We start from the raw sequence: 20214 nt of genomic DNA on the forward strand, positions 1-20214 counted from the left end.
TTGCATAGGACCCAGAATAACTTCTCATTAATAAACAAACCACAACTGATCCATATGAAACAACATAATGAATAACAGAATAATAGATTTGGAAGGGATCTTAGAGATCTAGTCCAACTCAGGCAGGAAACACTATACCATTTCATACAATGATTGTCCAATCTCTTCTTCTCAAATGTCCAGTGTGAACAGATTAAAAAAAATAAAACACAAAGGACATAAAAATTCAGCAAAGATCATACTACTCCTGACCCAATGCTTCAGGAAAAAGCTAGGTATTTAATGCTTTCCAAAAGGAAAGTGGGGTTGGGCCAAGCTAAATCTTTGGTTGATGGGATGTAGTTTCACTAATAAGCCATGGTCTTTAGGTTTATTAATAGCAATCAATTTTCCATGGGCTGATTTTCAGTGAGAATTCAACTTACACATGGTTTTATTTCAATATGCACACTTTGAGGTTATGAGATGTTGTAGATAAAAGGTACTCTGAACTTTAAAAAATGCAGCTTTGACTGTACCAGTGGCAAAAGGCCAGGCTAGCAGTTAGGTCTCTGACCATATTTGAACAATGGAGCCATAAATCAGATTTATTTTCAAATCTAATACCTAGCACAGGGGTAGGCAACCTTGGCTCTTTTATCACTCATGGACTTCAACTCCCAGAATTCCTGAGCCAGCCATGCTGGCTCAGGAATTCTGGGAGTTGAAGTCCACAAGTCATAAAAGAGCCAAGGTTGCCTACCCTTGAACAAGCATTTAGAATCAAGAGACATTTAGTGAGTCCTCTCAATGACAGAATAATTTATTGCACCCTAATTTTTTCTCCATATGGCAGGATAAAGCTAAAGTACTATTGGTAGTGACTTTTATTTCTGTACAGAGCCATGGGTCATCTGCTATCAAAATATTTGCTTTGGTTTCATTGCACTAACAATTAAATTCAAGTTATGCCTGGCATTTAAGTATAATGAAAAATCAAACAGAGGTATGGAAGTGTAATATAAATGACATTGTGGCTGTGCCGTGCACCACTTCTAACAGAAAGCAGGTTTCATCCAAATGTTTATATTAGGTTAGGGTTTGAAAACTGCAAGAAGGCCCTCCTGGCCATTTAAATATGGTCTTGTTGCTACTAATATCAAAGCATTCCATAATATTACCCTGAAAATGTCTACCCTTACCATGCCCTTACCATTGTTCCTTGACGGATTGGATCCTGAAAAAAGGTGAACAGGTTTCCATAGAATGTATCATTTTTCTTCATTCTCAGAGGACAATTATCTCTCTTCCTTATCTGAATAAAGGGATCCAGAGACAGGAACTGGGCAATCATAGTCTCAAGCTTGAAAAATTAAGATTATTATTAAATAAATACTAATTGATGAAACTGTTAGCCTTCATTTCAACAAATCCTCAGATCTGTTGTTAGATCTGTTTTCCTGCATTTGCTTTGCTTAGATGATGAACTAATTGTCAATGCATTTGATAACAGACATTTTTAGTATGATAATCAACTACTTTGAATATAATAAATTCTACTACCAAGTTCTATCAAGGCTTTAGTTTAAAGACACACTCTTCTCCTTAGTTTGTTCCAGTTTCCAAATTTCCAAAGTTGCCATTTTGTAGTATACAACATAGTTCCCTTCAATTGTTCTGGACTGCAACAAGTTCTATTAACCCAAGCCAGTCTGGGCAATACGGTAGTTGGAGATCTTGAAATTTGTAACACAACATACCTGAAGGCCATAATGTTGAGAAAGGCTGATCTAAACTATAAACTCAGTAATTAGCTTCTTCCTGGGTTTTATTTTTTCTTTGTCTATTTTCTTGCTACCAAGAATCAGGTTAGAGCAACCTGATGCTCTAAGCTGATCTTAAAATATTCTGTTCTTTTTTTAAGTTCCTCTGATTAGTTTTGCCAAGTGCTTAAAGGATAAAGGGCTCAGAATTAAATTTGCAAAGTTAAATTTTCTCTCTCTTTGTTTTTAACTATAACAATGTCTAAAAATTGTGACTAGGGAAGGGGAAAGCCTTTTGTGTCCTTCTATCCTTATATATTTGTGTAGAAGCTGTTGGATCTTGTACACATATAATGAACCACCAACTGACTTGCAGTGGTCAGTCTTTGGGGTGAACTTAGAACTTGGTCAATTCTACCCATACAAGCCACCTGTTGGAGCTTTCTTTCCTTACGCAGCAAATCTGACATTATCTTTATTCTTAGATATATTTTAATACTGATTTCTGACTTGCTTCTTTTATTTTCCTTTCTTACTTATTCCCTTCTTTCTTTGGTTCTGACTAATAGCTCTTTAACACTCTTGACAATCTGGCACCCTCTTTTGCATTTGATAATGGCAGTTAGTTTAAAGGATTTCAAGCAAACTAACACTGGCTTCAATACTTTAGTACCATGCCCCACCTCTCAGTACCTGCTACCTGTCTAATGATAGAGCCAAGCCTAACCTTATCAATCTGGGCTGAGCCTAAGAGGATCCAAGCTCTTTTAAAAGATATTGATTATAGCAAATTATATTTAGCCTTGGAAGGTGGTGGATTCTTCTTTTATGAAGGCATTTAAAGAAACTGAATGCAAGGGAATTCAGTTATAACAAGGGATTGGGTTACATCATCTTCAAGGTTCCTTCTAGTCTTTACATGCTAGGATTCTAAATCATGCATACCTATCTCAGAAAAGTTCTATACAAAGACAAGCTGGAGGGACTGAAGTCTGTTTTTGAGAATTTTTGAGGACTGGTGAAATTGAAGTGCAAAGAGCCATTCATAATCAGTGATGGACAAGAAAATTTCTTCTAGTATCTTCAAAGGCCAGAGACACAAACAAAGGGAGAAGAGTGGAAAAGGTTTACAGGATCCAGTATTACCAAGTGGGTTTGAAAGACAAACAAACTGGCTTAGGAAGACATCCTAAGAAGAATAAACAGACTTGGTTTCATAATACCCAGAGCTTTAAAGAATAGTGAAAATTAGCTTCTCTTCTTTTAGGTTAAGATGTTATCACATTTGAAGCCTGTGGGAATTGGGATAGGTGTTCCCCCATTGCTTTTGAACTTGAAAATGACAAGTCAGAACTAGATCAAGGCAGGAACTTCAGATGTCTGACAAAACAACGCATAGACACAAAATCTTATATTCTGACATTTGCAAAATCCTTCACAAATGTTCCCAATAACTGAAATGTGATTTTTAAGGGAACAGTCTATCTGGTTTCACATGGTTTTAGTGAGCAAGTGATCAGTAGATTCACTGTAAGGATTCCACTGTAAGTAAGCCAAGTTTTTATGATGCCAATTTACTATTCTGTCTGGACTATTTACAGTTTTATCATTACAAAAATTAAGGAAAATATTTATGTATAATATGGTAGAATATGACTATTATTTTTGAAAGTTGCTGTCATTACTGGCTGAGTGTTTGTTTGTTGGCAGTACAAAAGGGCCTCTTCAGATGCAGTATGAAAAAAATGGAATGAGGTTGTGTACTATTTATTATTTGCTTGTAATCATTTGTGGGGTATAGCCTTGGAGTAAAAGTTCTATTGCATCTTCTCTGGTCTGAGAGGAAATGAATGGCTCCAAATCACCAAATAAATTTACATGATTAAGGGTGAAATTAGTTGGATCCTAATACAGCATCTTCACCACTGTACCAATTTGGTTCTGTGTTATTTCTGCCTTCAATCATATGTATTGAAGAAACTCTCTGAGAGTGGCTAGCTGAGAATTCTGGGAGTTGAAGTCCACACATGTTCAAAACACTGTTCTACATAATTAGTTTGAGAAAATAGGAATATTTCCAAGTTAATTTACATGGTCATGGGCCATGTTCAGGAGTATGCATTTTAGTTATTGTTGTTAGTTGTGAAGTCGTGTCCGACCCATTGCGACCCCATGGACAATGTTCCTCCAGGCCTTCTTGTCCTCTACCATCTTCTGGAGTCCATCTGCTTCAGTGACTCCATCCAGCCACCTAATTCTCTGTCGTCCCTTTCTTCTATTGCCCTCAATCTTTCCCAGCGTTAGGCTCTTCTCCAGTGAGTCCTTCCTTCTCATTAGGTGGCCAAAGTACTTGAGTTTCAACTTCAGGATCTGGCCTTCTAAAGTGCAGTTAGGGTTGATCTCCTCTAGAAGTGACTGGTTTGATCGCCTTGCAGTCCAGGGGACTTGCAGGAGTCTTCTCCAGCACCATAGTTCAAAGGCCTCAATTCTTTTGCGTTCAGCCTTTCTTATGGTCCAACTTTCATAGCCATACATTGTAACTGGGAAAACCATGGCCTTGACTATATGTACTTTTGGTGGCAGGATGATGTTTCTTCTTTTTAGTATGCTGTCTAGATTTGCCATAGCTTTCCTTCCCAGGAGCAAGCATCTTTTAATTTCTTGGCTGCAGGCCCCATTTGTGGTGACTGGAGCCCAGGGAGATAAAAACTGTCACTACCTCCATTTCTTCCCCATCTATTTGCCAGGAATTGAGAGGGCTGGATGCCATGAAAAAAATCAAATTGGCAATACCCATGCAATGAAAACACTATCCAATTTCTACAAGTGTTAATGTCACATACATGTATGTAGGGGCAGAGCTTTGACCATCTAGTTACAAACATTAACTTGGCTTATTTGGTACCTCCAACAGACATCACTGCCCACCCTCAATAATAGTGCCACACTAACTCTTATGTTTAGAAGGAACTCTGCTGGTTCACATAGAAGTCTCATCTAATCTAGCATTGTATTCTCACAGTGACTGTCTGGATGCCTATTAGGACTTGCAAAGAGAACACAAATATATTATTATCCTCATATACATGTTTCCTAGAAACTAATATTCAGAGGCATTCTCATGCTGAGAAGTATGGAATCTTAGAATCCAAAGGAGTCATTTAAGCTACTGAGTCCAACACTACAGTCAAAATAAAGATACAAATTACAGGATCCCTGATGATGCTTGCATAGATTCTATCTGAATTTACTCAATGAAGAAGTTAAACTGCTTTGTCTGATGATCTCTAACAATTCTACAGCACAATTATAACATCACTGTTGGGATCTCTCTTCCTGTAATTTAGTTCTATTATTTTATATATTGCTTTTTGTAATGAAGCAACACAGGCCTTTAACATCTATTTTTTTCAGGCATTATATTCTCTCTAAATTTTCTTTCTCGGGACTAAATATTTCCGGTTCTTTCCATCTCTCTTCTCTGAAGTCATTTCTAATACCTTAATAATTTTTGTTGTTGTTTTCTGAATTTATTCCAATTTGCTTGACTCTTCCTTAATATATATATATATATATATATATATATATATATATATATATATATATATATATATATATATATATAACTCTTATGACTAGAAACCACATAAATGTTTTCCAAGAATTTACATAATTCTTCTTTGTAACTCAAGTTAGAAGCCATTATTAAATCAATAATGGGTGAATTTTAATAGAAAGATGAATTGTGTCTTAATTAAGTTTCATTGAATTTTCCCAAGTGTTCTGTTTTGTATATATCATGCAAAATTATATACTCTTCAGATTTAATAAACTGGAAATATCATACAATTTTGTATGCATGTCAAGATATTTGATACATAGTGATGACCACTGTGCTTCCAGTTCCTGAAATGGTGATGCTATTTTTCTCCTACTTCAGTTAAATAAAATTACTCATAAAAATTTGAGATATCCCTAGAACATATTTTGCTGGAGGGTTAATTTTTCTGTATAAAACTTTGTTCTAGGTTCCTGAAATTGCAAACAAATATTTAAAACATCATGACTATTTGTGCATGCACAATACCATTTAACTGTGATAACCTTACAAGTCATCTTCTCCCTGTGATTGTCCAGCATGGGAGAACATAGTGCAAGGGATAAAGCAACACTGATAATAGAACTCCAAACAACAGTGTGATGCATTTGCCTAAGCTCTGGCAGAAGGGAAGGAAGCCAATTTATTATCACTCCCTGCTTTATACTGTGTCAGTTCATGTGAATGTTTCATTTGCTTTTTCACATGAACTGCCACAGCATGGGTTAAATGGAGAGCTCTGTAGTCATGGTGCTAAGGATTCTCATTAGCATCAGTTGGGGAGTCATTTGGGCAAAACAAACCTCTGTGTATTCCCACTGCTCCTACACCAAGGATCCATTTGGCCTATTGTTTGCACAGAGCGCCCTTGTTCTTGTTGCTTTGGCTATAGCATTTTATGCCATGCTTCCTTAACTACAAATCAAGCTGACCATGGAGCTCCCATATCCAGCATATATTACTAGAATGGATCCAGAGGCTTTCAAGCCCAGCTGGATGTGGGTTTTATTTCTCTAGTCAGCATTCTCTGGTTTTGCATGATCAATCCAGAAGGACACATAGGGATTTGTTCTCCTGCATGGAAAGCTTTTGGTGGATAAGTCTAATCAGTTACAGAAATTAAGAGAACAATTACATCCAGTACTGCATTGTATCAGGTATATTAAAGGCATTGTTTTTGTTATTGTTGTAGTTAAGATCTTTGCTCAAAGAGAAGATTACCAATTTGAAAATTTGACATGCACTTTTTGTCTGTTTTTGTTTAAATTAGAATATTTTAGGAATATGTAGTCTCTCCCCTGTATTAAAAAAAATCCAAAATTTACTGCTTTACCATTTTTTCCAGTCATCTGAAGTAAAAAGCTCCCATATCTCAGATAGTTGGTAGACTTGATCCAGTTATTCAGAGAAAGAGATTTATAGCCTCATCACTCACTTGGCTGTGTCTCTTGATTGCAGTTATGGCTTCTTGACTTCTCTCATGTAATTCTCTCATGTAATTTTAGTGGATTGCTCTGCTGTTCTAGGGAGAAACCAAGGGGGAAACATGCCTGGACCAAAATTCTCTGTCTCCTTCTTTCCTTCATGTTTTAAAATTTTCTTTGCTCAAGATGGAGTATGGCATTTGCTCCACTGCGGAGTTGTAGCACTCACCTAGCGACATGGAGGAAAAAATTGATAAATACAGAGAGTTGTTTTTCTTCTTTTCTGCAGCACTGTCCTTACCACTTTATACATTTCCACCTCTGATATTATGGATCTTGTCAGAAAATTATCTAGCAACTGGACCCACCTTCCTAATGCCTCTTAGTGGAATTATAAAAGACACAAATTCCCACTAGCTATGCCATCATAGAAGAATGATATTAACTGAGAAGCTTTTATGTGAGGAAAGAAAAATTCCATCTATTTATCTCTTGCAGTATGAGGACAATTTACCAGTTTTTCTGAACTGTTGTAAATCCTATTTATTATTTCTTAATAAATAACATAGATATTTAAAGCATTTGTTGATCTTCATGAAGTAACAATGTGACAGGTGCAAGGAACCAGAGCGACATAATGAACTAATCAGAGTTAGTTCTTTATTGCTTGTCTGTTAACAAGACTCTTACCAGACTGACTGCATTCTCTTGGGAACAATCAGATAAAGGTTTCAAGGATTCTGTGGTAATGAGGTCTGCATTACTTCCTGTTGTGCAGGGACTCTAAACTAGCCAGTCTCTTCACACTTTCCCCACTCTACCTGGAGATTCCACCACAGAAATATATTTGAAGAACTCCCTTTCCCCTATTACATCCACCCGGCTCACCAGGATGGGAAACCAAGGCATGTTACAATTAAGGATGTACATCTAGTAGGGCTATGAAAAAGGGCATTCTTCAAGGTAGCAATGTCTTTATGAGACATTATTCCCCTGAAGTATGGTTGGCCCCCATGCTGTTACTTTTCTAAAAAGTCCTAAAAATGTTGTTTTGTCAGTGGGCCTGGGGACCATGAATGGAGATGGATGAGCACATCCAAGTATGATAAATTGATGTGAGATGCCCAGAGTAGATGAGAGTCAAGCAGTAGACAAATTTAATAAGTTCTTGTTGTTACTACTACTATTGGACAATTTGGTGTAGTGGTTAAGGCAATAGGGTAGAAAGTTGGAGACCATGAATTCTAGTCCTGCCTTAGCCATGAAAGCCAACTGGGTGACTTTGGGCCAGTCACTCTCAACCCAACTCACCTCACAGGATTATTGTTGTGGAGAAAATAGGAGGAGGAAGTGTGTTAGATACGTTTGTCACCTTGACTTATTTGTAAAAATAATAAAGATAGAAAATAAATGAATAAATAAATAAATACATAAATAAATAAATTCACTCTTATCCTACTGTAGATATTTTGTTGTATTGTTACTATAAACCCCCAAGAATTGGTTGATGGCAGTAGTATAAATGCAAAGGGGAGGAGGACAAACACCACAAGCTACTACAGAATGGTAGAACTCAAGCAAGAATTGATGATATTTGGATTAACTACTCTATTGGCTATCCAATCAGATGCTAAGAAAGCAGTTTTTCAGACTGAGCCCAAGTCTAGATGCTCTGAACCTGGACACTTCTTTTGAACTGTCTGCTTAGCAGCAAGTTAATTATGAGGTACTGGTAGAAACGTCTGAGAAGTACCATGTTCTTAATATGGTGAGAGAGTAAAAAGATGTAAAAGATGAGAAAAATTACATCCACTTTCTGATCATTTATGAGAGCAAACAGGTATGTCAACTGAAGTTTAAAAGACCAGGAGTAATCATTGCAAGGAGTAATCATTGCAGGAGTAATCATTGAGATCCAAAAGAAGCCTTTATGTTATCTGTCTATCTATGTACCTGCTTCCAGAATATCTCCATGCCAGCCTTGAAGAAGGTGTGAAGGGACAGAACTCTGTCCTGAGAAAGTAAAAGTCTTGAGAAAGAAATTCAAAATAATCCAGCCTTGAATTTGTATGGAATGGCAGGGGAGTCAGAGAAAAACTCTGGCAGGCTGTCCAGATTCTGTATAACAATTACCCGCCTTCCTGGATGCTTTGCCCTGTCCTACCTTGAAAGACTGACACAGGTAAAATGAAAGTTTGTTTTTTGTTTTTTAGAAGAGATGGCATTTCATTAATTGCTTTAACAATGGGCCTCAGTTTAACTGCCAGGATTTAAAGGCATTTGCTTCATTTTACTGATTTAGGCATTAAGTCCAGGACAACCATAGATAAAAGGTTGGCTGATGTAGTTATTAAATGTATGGTGCCAAAACCTAAAGAAACATAGTTATTTGTTTAGCATTATTGAATTATAGGCCAGCCCCAGTGAAATTGGATAGCTATGGAGGGGCAGTACTACTTTTCAGTACAAAGCCTCATCCAGTTACTGATGTTGCATTTTATGTTCAAGTGAACAATGGGAAAAATTATATATCTAGTGGCACATAAGAAGAAAGTAAGGGACAATCCATTACACAACTGAAAATTAATGACAGACTAGAAGTGTATAATGGTAGATGCTGGAGTAATGAAAGAAAAAATCAGTTGCTCCACAATCTTATGATGTTAAAAGCAGTGAAGATAATGATGGTGATCATGAATGAGATTTCTTATAGCTGCCCTACTCTGGATGAATAATGGTATTTGTATTTAAGAGAGAGAGAGGGAGGGAGGGAGGGAGGGAGAGAGAGAGAGAGAGAGAGAGAGAGAAGGCAGCTTCAATTCTACATTATATTTAGAGTCAAGACTGAATGGAAGGGAAAAAACATATACAAAAATTAAAGTGGTTGAATGGGTATTGTTCATGATTTGGTGTATGTGTGTGTGTGTGTGTGTTTGTGTGTGGTGTCAAGTGCTTTCTAGGGTGGAAAAAAAGAAAGATAATAAGTGCGGCTGTTTCTTTAAAAAATTTTAAATTAGGATGGAGTTGATAGGAAATGGATTGTTTGATATGATTAACCCCTGAAAGATGAACCACTATAAATAGAATATATATCACATGGTAATAAATAATATTGACATTTAAACTTTAAAAAGAAATTGATTGTATCCATATATGGTTAAGTCACAGCTTCTACTTAGTCATAAATAACATGGCAGAAATCTATTTTTGTGTTTAAAGAATATACAAAGTCTAGAAGAATTTCATTTTCTCTATAATTAGACTTCATATTTGGAATATATTTTAATTCAGTCATATTTCAGCAATAGGACTTTGTTACATTACTGCCTATAATATTCTTCATGTTTCAGAGTGAACTCTCTTCTGTTCAAAACCTGAACGTACTTTTGTTAGAACAGAAAATGGATATCCTGCCCTAAATGTAAGGGTGGTTTTCATTTTTGTCACTTTATTATCACTATGATCTTTGTTTCAGAAAAGCAACTTTCTGGAAATGTTTTTAGAGGAGAAAGTTCAGTAGAGAACAGAAATGTGAAGGACATTTGCTATACCAGGTTCTGGAGAAAAGTATTGCTCCTTGCTCTTCCTACCATCTTCATGGATGAGTCTGGAAGTGACATTGGTTATTTGTTTGCTTAAAATATTTCTTGGCCAAGTTTAAATGCAAAAAGAATGCTGGCCTTTACAAGCAACTAGTCTGAATGAATAACCCAGAAGGATGTTAGATCTGTAGCTCTTTCAGTCTAAACAGATGAAAATAGTGGGGAAAGTATGTGCAGAAAGGCATGAACAGAAAACAGATTTTAGAAACAGGAAAAAAAAGCATGGGGATTCATCAAGACCCTAGACAATTACCCCTGTATATAATCCATATGGGGGCAAATTATGCTCCCAAGAACAAGTGCGTGTCTACCGTATAAAACTACAGCATTTTTAGAAGAACCTGAAACTCAAATGATCCTTCTAATCCATAGCAGAAGACTTGAAATGGAAAAAGAATATTGCAGCCAGATATCTGGCTGTGTAAATGGTATTGAAAATACAGGTTTGGTTTCCTGAACTGTGGCCACAGTAGCAGTGATAAAGACTGGGAAGAATGCATTGAGCCAAAGCATGTCAAATATGATCGGAATAACTTTCAACTGTGGAACCACAACAGAATAAGAAAGTCAGATAAAAAATTGTGCATTGCAGGAATAAGACAGTAACTAAAATGAAGAGCTGGGAAATCATAAATGAAACATGAATACTGGGAAAATTGCAGAGCAGATTAAAGATTGATCAGATTGTAAATATTTGGTGATAAGATAGATATTACTAAAATTCTGCTTCTATTTGGCAAGTACAAGTCTTATCAGACTAATCTTATTTTGTTTTTTGATTCTGTAATTTCCTTAGTAGATTGTGGGAATGCTGTAGACATAATATATCTTAACTTCAGCAAAGTATTTGACAATCACATTTTATTTTATTTTTTTATTAAAAAGTTTTATAAAAATTACAATATTAACCCACCCCAAAAAACCCCTCTCCCTCCCCCACTTCCCAATGTTGAATGCAGGGTTACAAATATGATAATCATAATCTAACTAACATTACCAACTATATAAATAACCAAATCCATAATGCACTTTAACTCCCCTTTAACATAAATATAAACAAATTAAAAGTGAACATAATAATAATGAGAACATAAACAAATTAATATCCTAATTATTAAACAATACAGTCCCCAAATAGTTAAACAATACTAATACTAAAAATAATAATAATTTCATAATAATACTCTAAAATTCACTCGTAAGCTAAATGAAAGTTTTTAGTCCATATTTATTCTGAATATAATTTATCCATCTTCTCCAGACCGAAATGTATCTTTCTTGTGAATGATCCTTCAAATAAGCAGAAATCTTAGCCATTTCTGCTAAATTTGACACTTTAATCGTCCATTCTTCTATAGTAGGCAAGCAATCCTTCTTCCAATATTGCCTTACTAATAATCTTGCAGCTGTTATCAAATTCAACATCAAATTAATTTCTTTAACATCACAATCTGTAATAACACCCAATAAAAATAATTGTGGGGTAAACTTTATCTTTCTCTTAAAAATCTGTTGAATGTTCCACCAGATCTTAATCCAAAAGGCTTTTATATTTCTACAAGTCCACCATATATGAAAATAAGTGGCTTCCAAATTACCACATCTCCAACATTTGGGCTGTAAACTAGGATACATACAAGACAACTTTTTAGGATCCAGATGCCATCTATAAAACATTTTATAAAAATTTTCTCTTAAATTTTGTGCCAGGGTAAAATTTACATTTCTAACCCAAATTACCTCCCATGTATCCAATAGAATTGGTTCTTGAATATTTTGAGCCCACTTTACCATACAATCTTTAACTAATTCCGTTTCCGAATCCATTTCTATTAAAACATTATAAATTCTCTTTATATGTGCTCGATTTTGATCTTTAATCTGTTTTACCAAATTCTCATCCATTAAAGTAATACCAACTATCTGATCTAACTTCCACCTAACCAACAATTGATTATACTGAAACCAAGATTGTACCATATTTTCTTCATTTTATTGGCATCATGGTGCTGAGGGAATGTAGAGTCAAAATGTCTGCATTTGCTTAAAGATTTTAGCAAGATCTGAATGAGGACTAAGACAAACTGAGAGTGGTCAACATCTAAGATGTTACAGACATCAGGATTAGCATCATTAGATGCCTTAATTTTGTCCTTTGGTCAGCCTTCATGCCTTCAGGTCCTTGCTTTATCTTTATTTGCTGATATTTTCTGTTTATCCTGTCACCTTTGAATGAGTAAATAGAAATAGCTATTCCCTCTACTTATACTGCTTTTCCTCTTAAGTGGTTATAAAAATTGGAACCAAGGAAAGAATGTAAACTGTGTGTTCAAGGAGCATTCCCCACCACACTCCTTCTCCAAAATGTGGAGCCAACACATTTCATCAGCCATGTTTGAAAATGTATTCATGCCCACAAGTCATAACTACACACTTCTGATTTTTACTCTCTACTTCTCCCTGCTTCACTCTGTAGAAATCTCATAAAAACAAAAAAGTAAAGGCTTCCCTTTTCCAGTCGTATCCAATTCTAGAGCCAGCATTGTCGATGGCCATGTGGCTGGCATGATTAAATGTCAAGGTTCATGGATCTAAAGCAGCATTGTAAAAGCAGAGTTCTTTATTTTCTGCTCTAAAATCCTTCTGACTTTCTTGCCTCACCATCATAATAAGCATCTCTGATAGGCAGCAAATTACAGTCCAGAAGATCTGTCCAAAAATAAGTCTTTACATTTATACCATGACATACCACAGAGCAATGACAGAATTAGGTCAAGCTTCACAGTCCTGTAACAGTGCCAGGGGTCTTGTGACATGATGTAAGAGGAATGAACTTTTAATGTAAAGAAAGGCAGCTTGAAAAATGTTTGCCTGGAAGGAAGACATTGCTGCTGTACAGTGTATGGGAGGAATAGAGAACTTGGTCTTATGACACACTCTCAATTTCTCTCTGTCTCCTTTACTCCAACTGAAGTCAAGGAGAGCTTCAGAATATTATTAAAAAGCATCCTATCCTCTTGGAACCTATGACTGAAGCTACAAACATATATTTCCAGGTTCTACACTAGCATACCAATATTAAACAGAGAGGAATATAAGATTTCTTGTAAAGAAATGTTGTTTACCCAGCAAGCTTAAAGGATGCTCCTTTCTCCAGTTTGCATAAAGGCATGGTTTAGCAGACTCACTGATCTGGGATTAATCTACATTTTCTTTTAAATATAGGACTAGATGAAATTATTTGCCTGCAATCTCAGTCATTATAAGAAATGATTAGATATATGTTTATAAATGATTCGTTTTTAAAATACATTATAATACATTATAAACATTGTTTTAAAACTTCAAGTTCTTTTCTGACATGTAATAAAACTATAGCACCAAACTATAGCTGTAACATAAAGCTGAAATATTTCCACATATTGGTAGCACCCACTGTAAAATCAGACATATAATTTGAGAGAGAAGGATATAAGGACTATCGTTAAATCCACCGATCATATTGGATGTTGAAATACAATCACTATATTGCTATTCCCTCACTTTATACAATTAGTCAGAAAAGATACTGCAGTAGAAGAAAAGCATGAATTTCTGTTACTAATTACATTCAGGGTTTGTTTTGTTTTTTGAGTAAATGAAGTCCTGGTATGTATGATTTTTTTGCATTTCTTTTTTAAAAAAAGAAGTTGATATGAAAAGATTTTTAGTCTTAATCAATGGTATTGGCTGACACATCAATTAACAATGATAATCAATATGTTGAAGAGTCAAGGATTAATAAATAATGGCATGACAAAGTAGCAACAATGGTGCATTTGAAGATCTGCAAGAAATATCATTGGCTGCAAGCAAGAACTGGTGGGACCATAAAATAGAGAAAGTCTAGAAAATGAAGAAGTTAAATTGCTCTGGAACTTTAGAATTCAATCAGACAGGCACCTGCCACATAACACCCTGGACTTAACAATTGTTGATAAGAAAGACAAAAATGTCTGGATAGTGGATGTGGCAGTGCCCGGAGACAGTAGAAGAAAAAGAACTGGAGAAGATAACAAAATACAAAGACCTACAAATAGAAATAGAATGATTGTGGCAAAGGCAAGCAAAGGTAGTACCAATAGTAATAGGCACCTTGGGTGCAATCCCAAAACAGCAGGAGCACGACTTGAACCCCATTGGCACTGACAAATTTGGCATCAGTCAATTGCAAAACACAGCTTTACTTGGAACAGCTTCCATCGTATGATATTGGTAACACCAACAAACATCCGGAAGTTGGAAAAAAGATGAATCTTTCCTGCCCTCTATACATATAGCCTTGATCCAGATTGAGCCAGCATTTGCTTATATTTAAGTAAAATAAAAATGGAAGCTACATTGGGGGATTTTTCCTCCTTAAAAGTTTTACAACTTTTCAGCAAACACTGAAGTTTCAAGAGGAAAAAATAATGTGTTTTTGCATGTTTTCCCCAATTTTGATGGAAATCTACACAGAAAAATTCATCTAGGTAATTATAAAGATTAAAGCAATAATATGTCTTCCATTATAATACTGAAGCAAACTCCTCAAAGTCCATTAAAATTATAGCCCTATAAACATTTATTAGGCGATATGTTTTCCTAAACTCAGCAGGACATATTTTGAAATAAAGATCTTAGGATCACATTACATATGCATTCATAATGTAAAACAGAGTAAACCAAAACATCACTTGTCATTTAACAGCTCATTTTGCAACCTGCAGATTTGATATCTCCTTTTTGCCAATTTTTTGATTTGTGGGAATGGGGAGAGGACTGATTATAATATGGGTGAAGTTTTCCATTCTCTTGAATAGAAAAAGGGACTACTTTGTTGCATTTTCAAAATAATTTATGAATGTCACTAAGAAAGAAATCATTTATAACCATCTAGTCCCAGTAAGATACATTTACTGCATACTGCTAAAGTCTGTTTACATTAAAATTATGTACAAAGTTTTTGCTTGTCCAAGCTGGGTCAGATAAGAAATTTCTAACCTTGTATGCTTTCCCTCAAGGGGGAAAAATATGTTCAATTAAAGAAAGTCCCAACATTCAGATCAAAAGTACATAATAATTAAGTTCAGATGTGTTCACAGATGTAGAAGTAACAAATGTTTCAGTGTTTTGAGTTGTCTTTCAGGTTTTCTTCCTGCAATCTTTCATCTAAATCTCTTTGAGTCTCAAAAAGTGGGGCTGGGAGAGACAGTGAAAGAAAGAAAGAAAGAAAGAAAGAAAGAAAGAAAGAAAGAAAGAAAGAAAGAAAGAAAGAAAGAAAGAAAGAAAGAAAGAAGTTGTTAACATGCCTCATCTTCTGTATGAATGCATGTATCTGCATGTCTCTAATGTTATATGCTATATTCAAATAGTGAATCACAAACAAATAATTTGTGCTTCCTGTCACTCATGGCTATTGTGAGAGATACATTTGCCTATTTAACCCCACACATAGCTAATTCTTTCTGCAGAAAGAACAGTTTAATAAAAGTGGAGAATTTGAAATAAGCTGGCCTGTTGGGTTGAATTTCATGTTTGTTTGTGCTAGATTTTGTCCCCTCTTTCTGTTATTCAAATCAGCAACCCTGCTTGTATTGAAAAGGTTTCTGAAGGGCACAGTTTGTAAAGCTGCCTCAGTAATGTGATCCCAAATGGCTTTTAAAACCCTTGAAAGAGTAAGGAGCATACAGAGATCTGCACTGGCATCTATCCATTAACCTTTTCACCTAGCCTACATTTGGAAGAGCTATGGCATGTAGGATAAAAATGTTTGTCACTTTCAACAGACAGGAATCAGTTCCTGCCAGAGTAAAGAAGAGTACATAGGTGAGAATACAGAGAGATTTCAATCAATCAGAATAGGGATCTTTTCTTTCAAGCAAATGACAATGAGGATACATCCTTGCAGAACATTTGGGATATGGCAAAAGCATACATGAGGGGTGTAGCAATTTCGTACATGGCTGAGAGAAACAAAGAGAAAAAACAATATAGGATGAGTCTCGAGGAAGAATACAAACAGGCCGAAACACAATTTCAGAGAGATCCTGAAAACAAAGGATTGAAAAACAAAATGGATTTAATTAAACATAAACTCTGTATAGAGGATTTGGAAAAGTTAGCACAAAAATTACAGGCAGCTAAGCAAAATAACTTTGAGCACACAAATAAACCGGGAAGATGCTAGCGTATAAACTAAGAAGGCAGAAAGAGAAGCAATGGATTATTAGTTTGGAAGATGAGAAAGGAGAGATTCAGGGGGAGGAGACTATAAAAAGGGGAATCACCCAAAGATACTATGAAAAACTATGTAAGAGAAATGAGGGGGAAAATGTAGAAATGATAATAGAATACTTAGAGAAGGCAGACATACCGAAGATTCCGGAGGAAATAAAATCTATGTTAAATGAGGAAATAAGAAGGGCTGAAATAATCAGGGCTATAAATAATCAGGGCTATAAAAGATCAATAAGGTGACTGGCCCAGATGGAATACCAGCGGAACTATATAAAGAACAACAAAGTGCACTCAATCAATACCTAGTAGAAGTTTTCAACGCCGTATTAACCGATGCTAAAATACCTAAGTCCTGGTCAGAGGCAAATATAATATTGATTCCAAAAGAAGAAGCGGAAAAAACACGGATACAAAATTATAGATCTATATCATTATTGAATTCTGACTATAAAATTTTTGTCTCAATAATGGCGGAGAGATTCAAAAAGTACCTAATTTATTTCATACATTCGGATCAAAATGGGTTTTTACCAAGCAGACAGACTAAGCGGAATATAAAAACAATCTTAGACATTCTCGAATTTTATGAATCGCATAGTGATCATCAAGTGGCACTTCTGTTCCTTGATGCACAGAAGGCTTTTGACAATGTCAATTGGCAATTTATGATCCAACAACTAAAATTAATGGATATTGGGGGAAAACATGATAACCGCAATATATTCTAAACAAAAGGCCCAGATCATAATAAACGGAGAGGCCACTGATAAATTCAACATACAGAAAGGCACAAGACAAGGATGTCCTCTCTCGCCATTGTTATTTATATATACATTAGAAATTCTTGCTAGAGTAGTAAAACAAGATGAGCAGATTAAAGGATTTAAGATTAAGAAAGAAATATACAAACTTTAAGTTTATGCAGACGACTTAGCATTTATATTAGAAGACCCAGAACAATCAGGGCAGAAACTATTTGAAATATTGGAAGAGTATGGGTATCTGGCAGGTTTGAAAATAAATAGAAACAAAACAAAGATTATCACTAAAAACATGACTAACATACAAAAAGGAAACCTCGAGGCAAAATTAAGTATACAAGTAGTTTCCAAATTAAAATATCTAGGGATAGTTATTTCTGCACGCTGCTCATCAATTAAAGAAGACGTTTATGGTAAAATGGTAAAGAATATAAAAGTAGATTTAGATCATTGGAAAAATTTACATCTCTCATTACTTGAGAGAATTGCCGCAGTGAAAATGAACATCTTACCTAAAATGATTTTCCTGTTTCAGAATATGCCAATTCAATTAGACAAGAAATTTTTCAAGGAGCTGAATAAATTAACCTTAGAATTTGTGTAGTCCAGTGAGAAGGCAAGAATAAAATTAAAGGCATTACAGGATGCCAAAGAGAGGGGAGGTTTGGGTTTCCCAGATTGGGAGTTATATTACCAAGCAGCAGCCCTAACATGGATTAGAGACTGGATAACCTTAGAAAATAAAAGATGTTTACATTTAGAGGGTTATGACCTCCAGCAGGGTTGGCATGCTCACATATGGATGGGGAAAAGCAGAAACCACCAATATTTTTTAAGACATAAGGTCCGGCAAGAATTAATAAAAAGCTGGAATATAGTTAAACGTCAATATTACACAAAGATTCCGGCTTGGCTATCGCCATTGGAGGCAGACACATATCCCAAACTTTATACGAAAGATAAAGCTATTATATATAAAGACATCCTGACAGAAGAAAGTTATTTAAAACAAAAACAAGCGCTAAAACAACAAGGAATAGACATGGAGTGGTGGTCTTATCTCCAGATACAAGCAAGATACATGAAGGATAAGCAAGAATGGGGTATTAACAGACAGGATACGGGATTAGATAAAATACTGCTAGGCCTGGAGAAAAAACAAATAAAGAATATTTATAAACACCTGTTGGAATATAAGCTATATGAGGAGCAGGTCAAAGAAACAATGGTGACATGGGCAATAGATGTAGGATATAATATAAATATGGATCAATGGAAGCAAGTATGGGAGCGAAATAACAAAATAACATTGGCGACATCATATAAAGAAAACCTGTATAAGATGGTTTACAGATGGTATCTCCCTCCAGCCAGATTAGCCAAAATGTATAATGGATATTCATCTACGTGTTGGAAATGTAAAAAAGAAAAGGGCACCTTTTTCATGTATGGTGGACATGTAGAGAAGCACAGGTGTACCTGCGTATGGTCTGGGAATGGGCAATAGAAATGACTAGGCAAAACATTCAGTACAAACTTGAGACATTACTATTAGGAATACTAGAGAAAAATGTAAATAAAGAGGACACATATTTAATTATTCACACGGTTGTGGCAGCAAGGATACTATCTACTCAAAAGTGGAAAGCAATGGAAGTACCGAGTGGGGAAGTACTAATAAAGAAAATTATGTATTGCGCAGAACTAGATAGGATAACTAAAAGATTAAAAAATCAGGAAGAATCAGAATTTTATCGAATATGGAATAAATTTTATAGATGGAGGGGAAAAAATGGAGGTCACAGTAAAGAGATAAGTTAAGATAGAGACCAGAAATGTATAGTTGTATATAGATATATTATATGTAATTAATGTACAATATGAACTGAGATGTCAGTCAAAGACGATTTACCATGTTCAATGTTTTTAATCCTTTTTTTCCTTTGTACTCAATAAAAACTTATTAAAAAAAAGAATAGGGACCTTGGAGGTCTTCTAGTCCAACTCCCAGCTCAAGTTCAAGCAAGAAACCCTATACCATTTCAGACAAGTGACTATCCAGTCTCTTCTTAAAAACCTCCAGTGATGAAGCATCTACAACTTCTGAAGGCAAGCTTTTCCATTGGTTAATTGTTCTCATTGTTAGGAAGTTTCTCTTTAATCCCATGTTGCTTCTCTCCTCGATTAGTTTCCATCAATTGTTTCTGGTCCTACCCTCTGGTGCTTTAGAAAATAAGTTGTGGCAACCTCTTAAATACTGGAATACTGCTACCATATCCCCCCTAGTCCTACTTTTCTCTAGGCTAGCCAAACCCAAATCCTGCAACCTTTCTTCATATATTTTAGTCTCCAGGTCTTTAATCATCTTAGTTGCTCTTCTTTGCATTTTTTTTTCAAAATCTCAACATATTTTTTGTAATGTCATGACCAAAACTGGATGCAGTCTTCCAGGTGTTCCCTTACTAAGACTTTATAAAGCAGTACTAATACTTCACATGGTTTTGATTCTATGCCTCTGTTTATACAACCAAAGATTGTATTAGATTTTTTGGCTGCTCTTGCACACTGCTGGTTCATATTTAAGTGATCGTCCACTAGTACTCCAAGATCTCTCTCACAGTTACTGTTTTTGAGCCAAGTTTCACCTAATCTGTACTTGTACCTTTGGTTTTTCCTGTCTAAGTGCCTAAGTTGCTTTCTCCACATTAAATTTTATTTTGTTGGATAGGGGCCATTGTTCAAGTCTGACAAGATCTTTTTGGATCCGGAGCTTGTCTTCTGGGGTGTTGACTATTCCTGCCAGTTTGGTGTCATCTGCAAATTTCATGA

General features: G+C 35.4%; 1 long non-coding RNA gene across 2 annotated transcripts; it reads left to right on the plus strand.

Annotated features, from left to right (window-relative positions):
- Positions 1-5949: 5949 nt before the first annotated feature.
- On the plus strand, positions 5950-19418 carry LOC120314537. Of its 2 annotated transcripts, none has more exons than XR_005558473.1 (3): positions 5950-6497; positions 8728-8946; positions 19360-19418. It is a non-coding gene; the product is annotated as an uncharacterized LOC120314537 (long non-coding RNA). The 2 variants fall into 2 exon arrangements; XR_005558472.1 differs by lacking the exon at positions 19360-19418 and adding an exon at positions 10115-11218.
- The last annotated feature ends 796 nt before the right edge of the window (positions 19419-20214 follow it).

Source organism: Crotalus tigris, unplaced genomic scaffold, assembly GCF_016545835.1.
Source record: "Crotalus tigris isolate CLP2741 ecotype Arizona unplaced genomic scaffold, ASM1654583v1 scf7180000018941.1685476, whole genome shotgun sequence".
In the NCBI taxonomy this organism is placed as follows: Eukaryota; Metazoa; Chordata; class Lepidosauria; order Squamata; family Viperidae; genus Crotalus; species Crotalus tigris.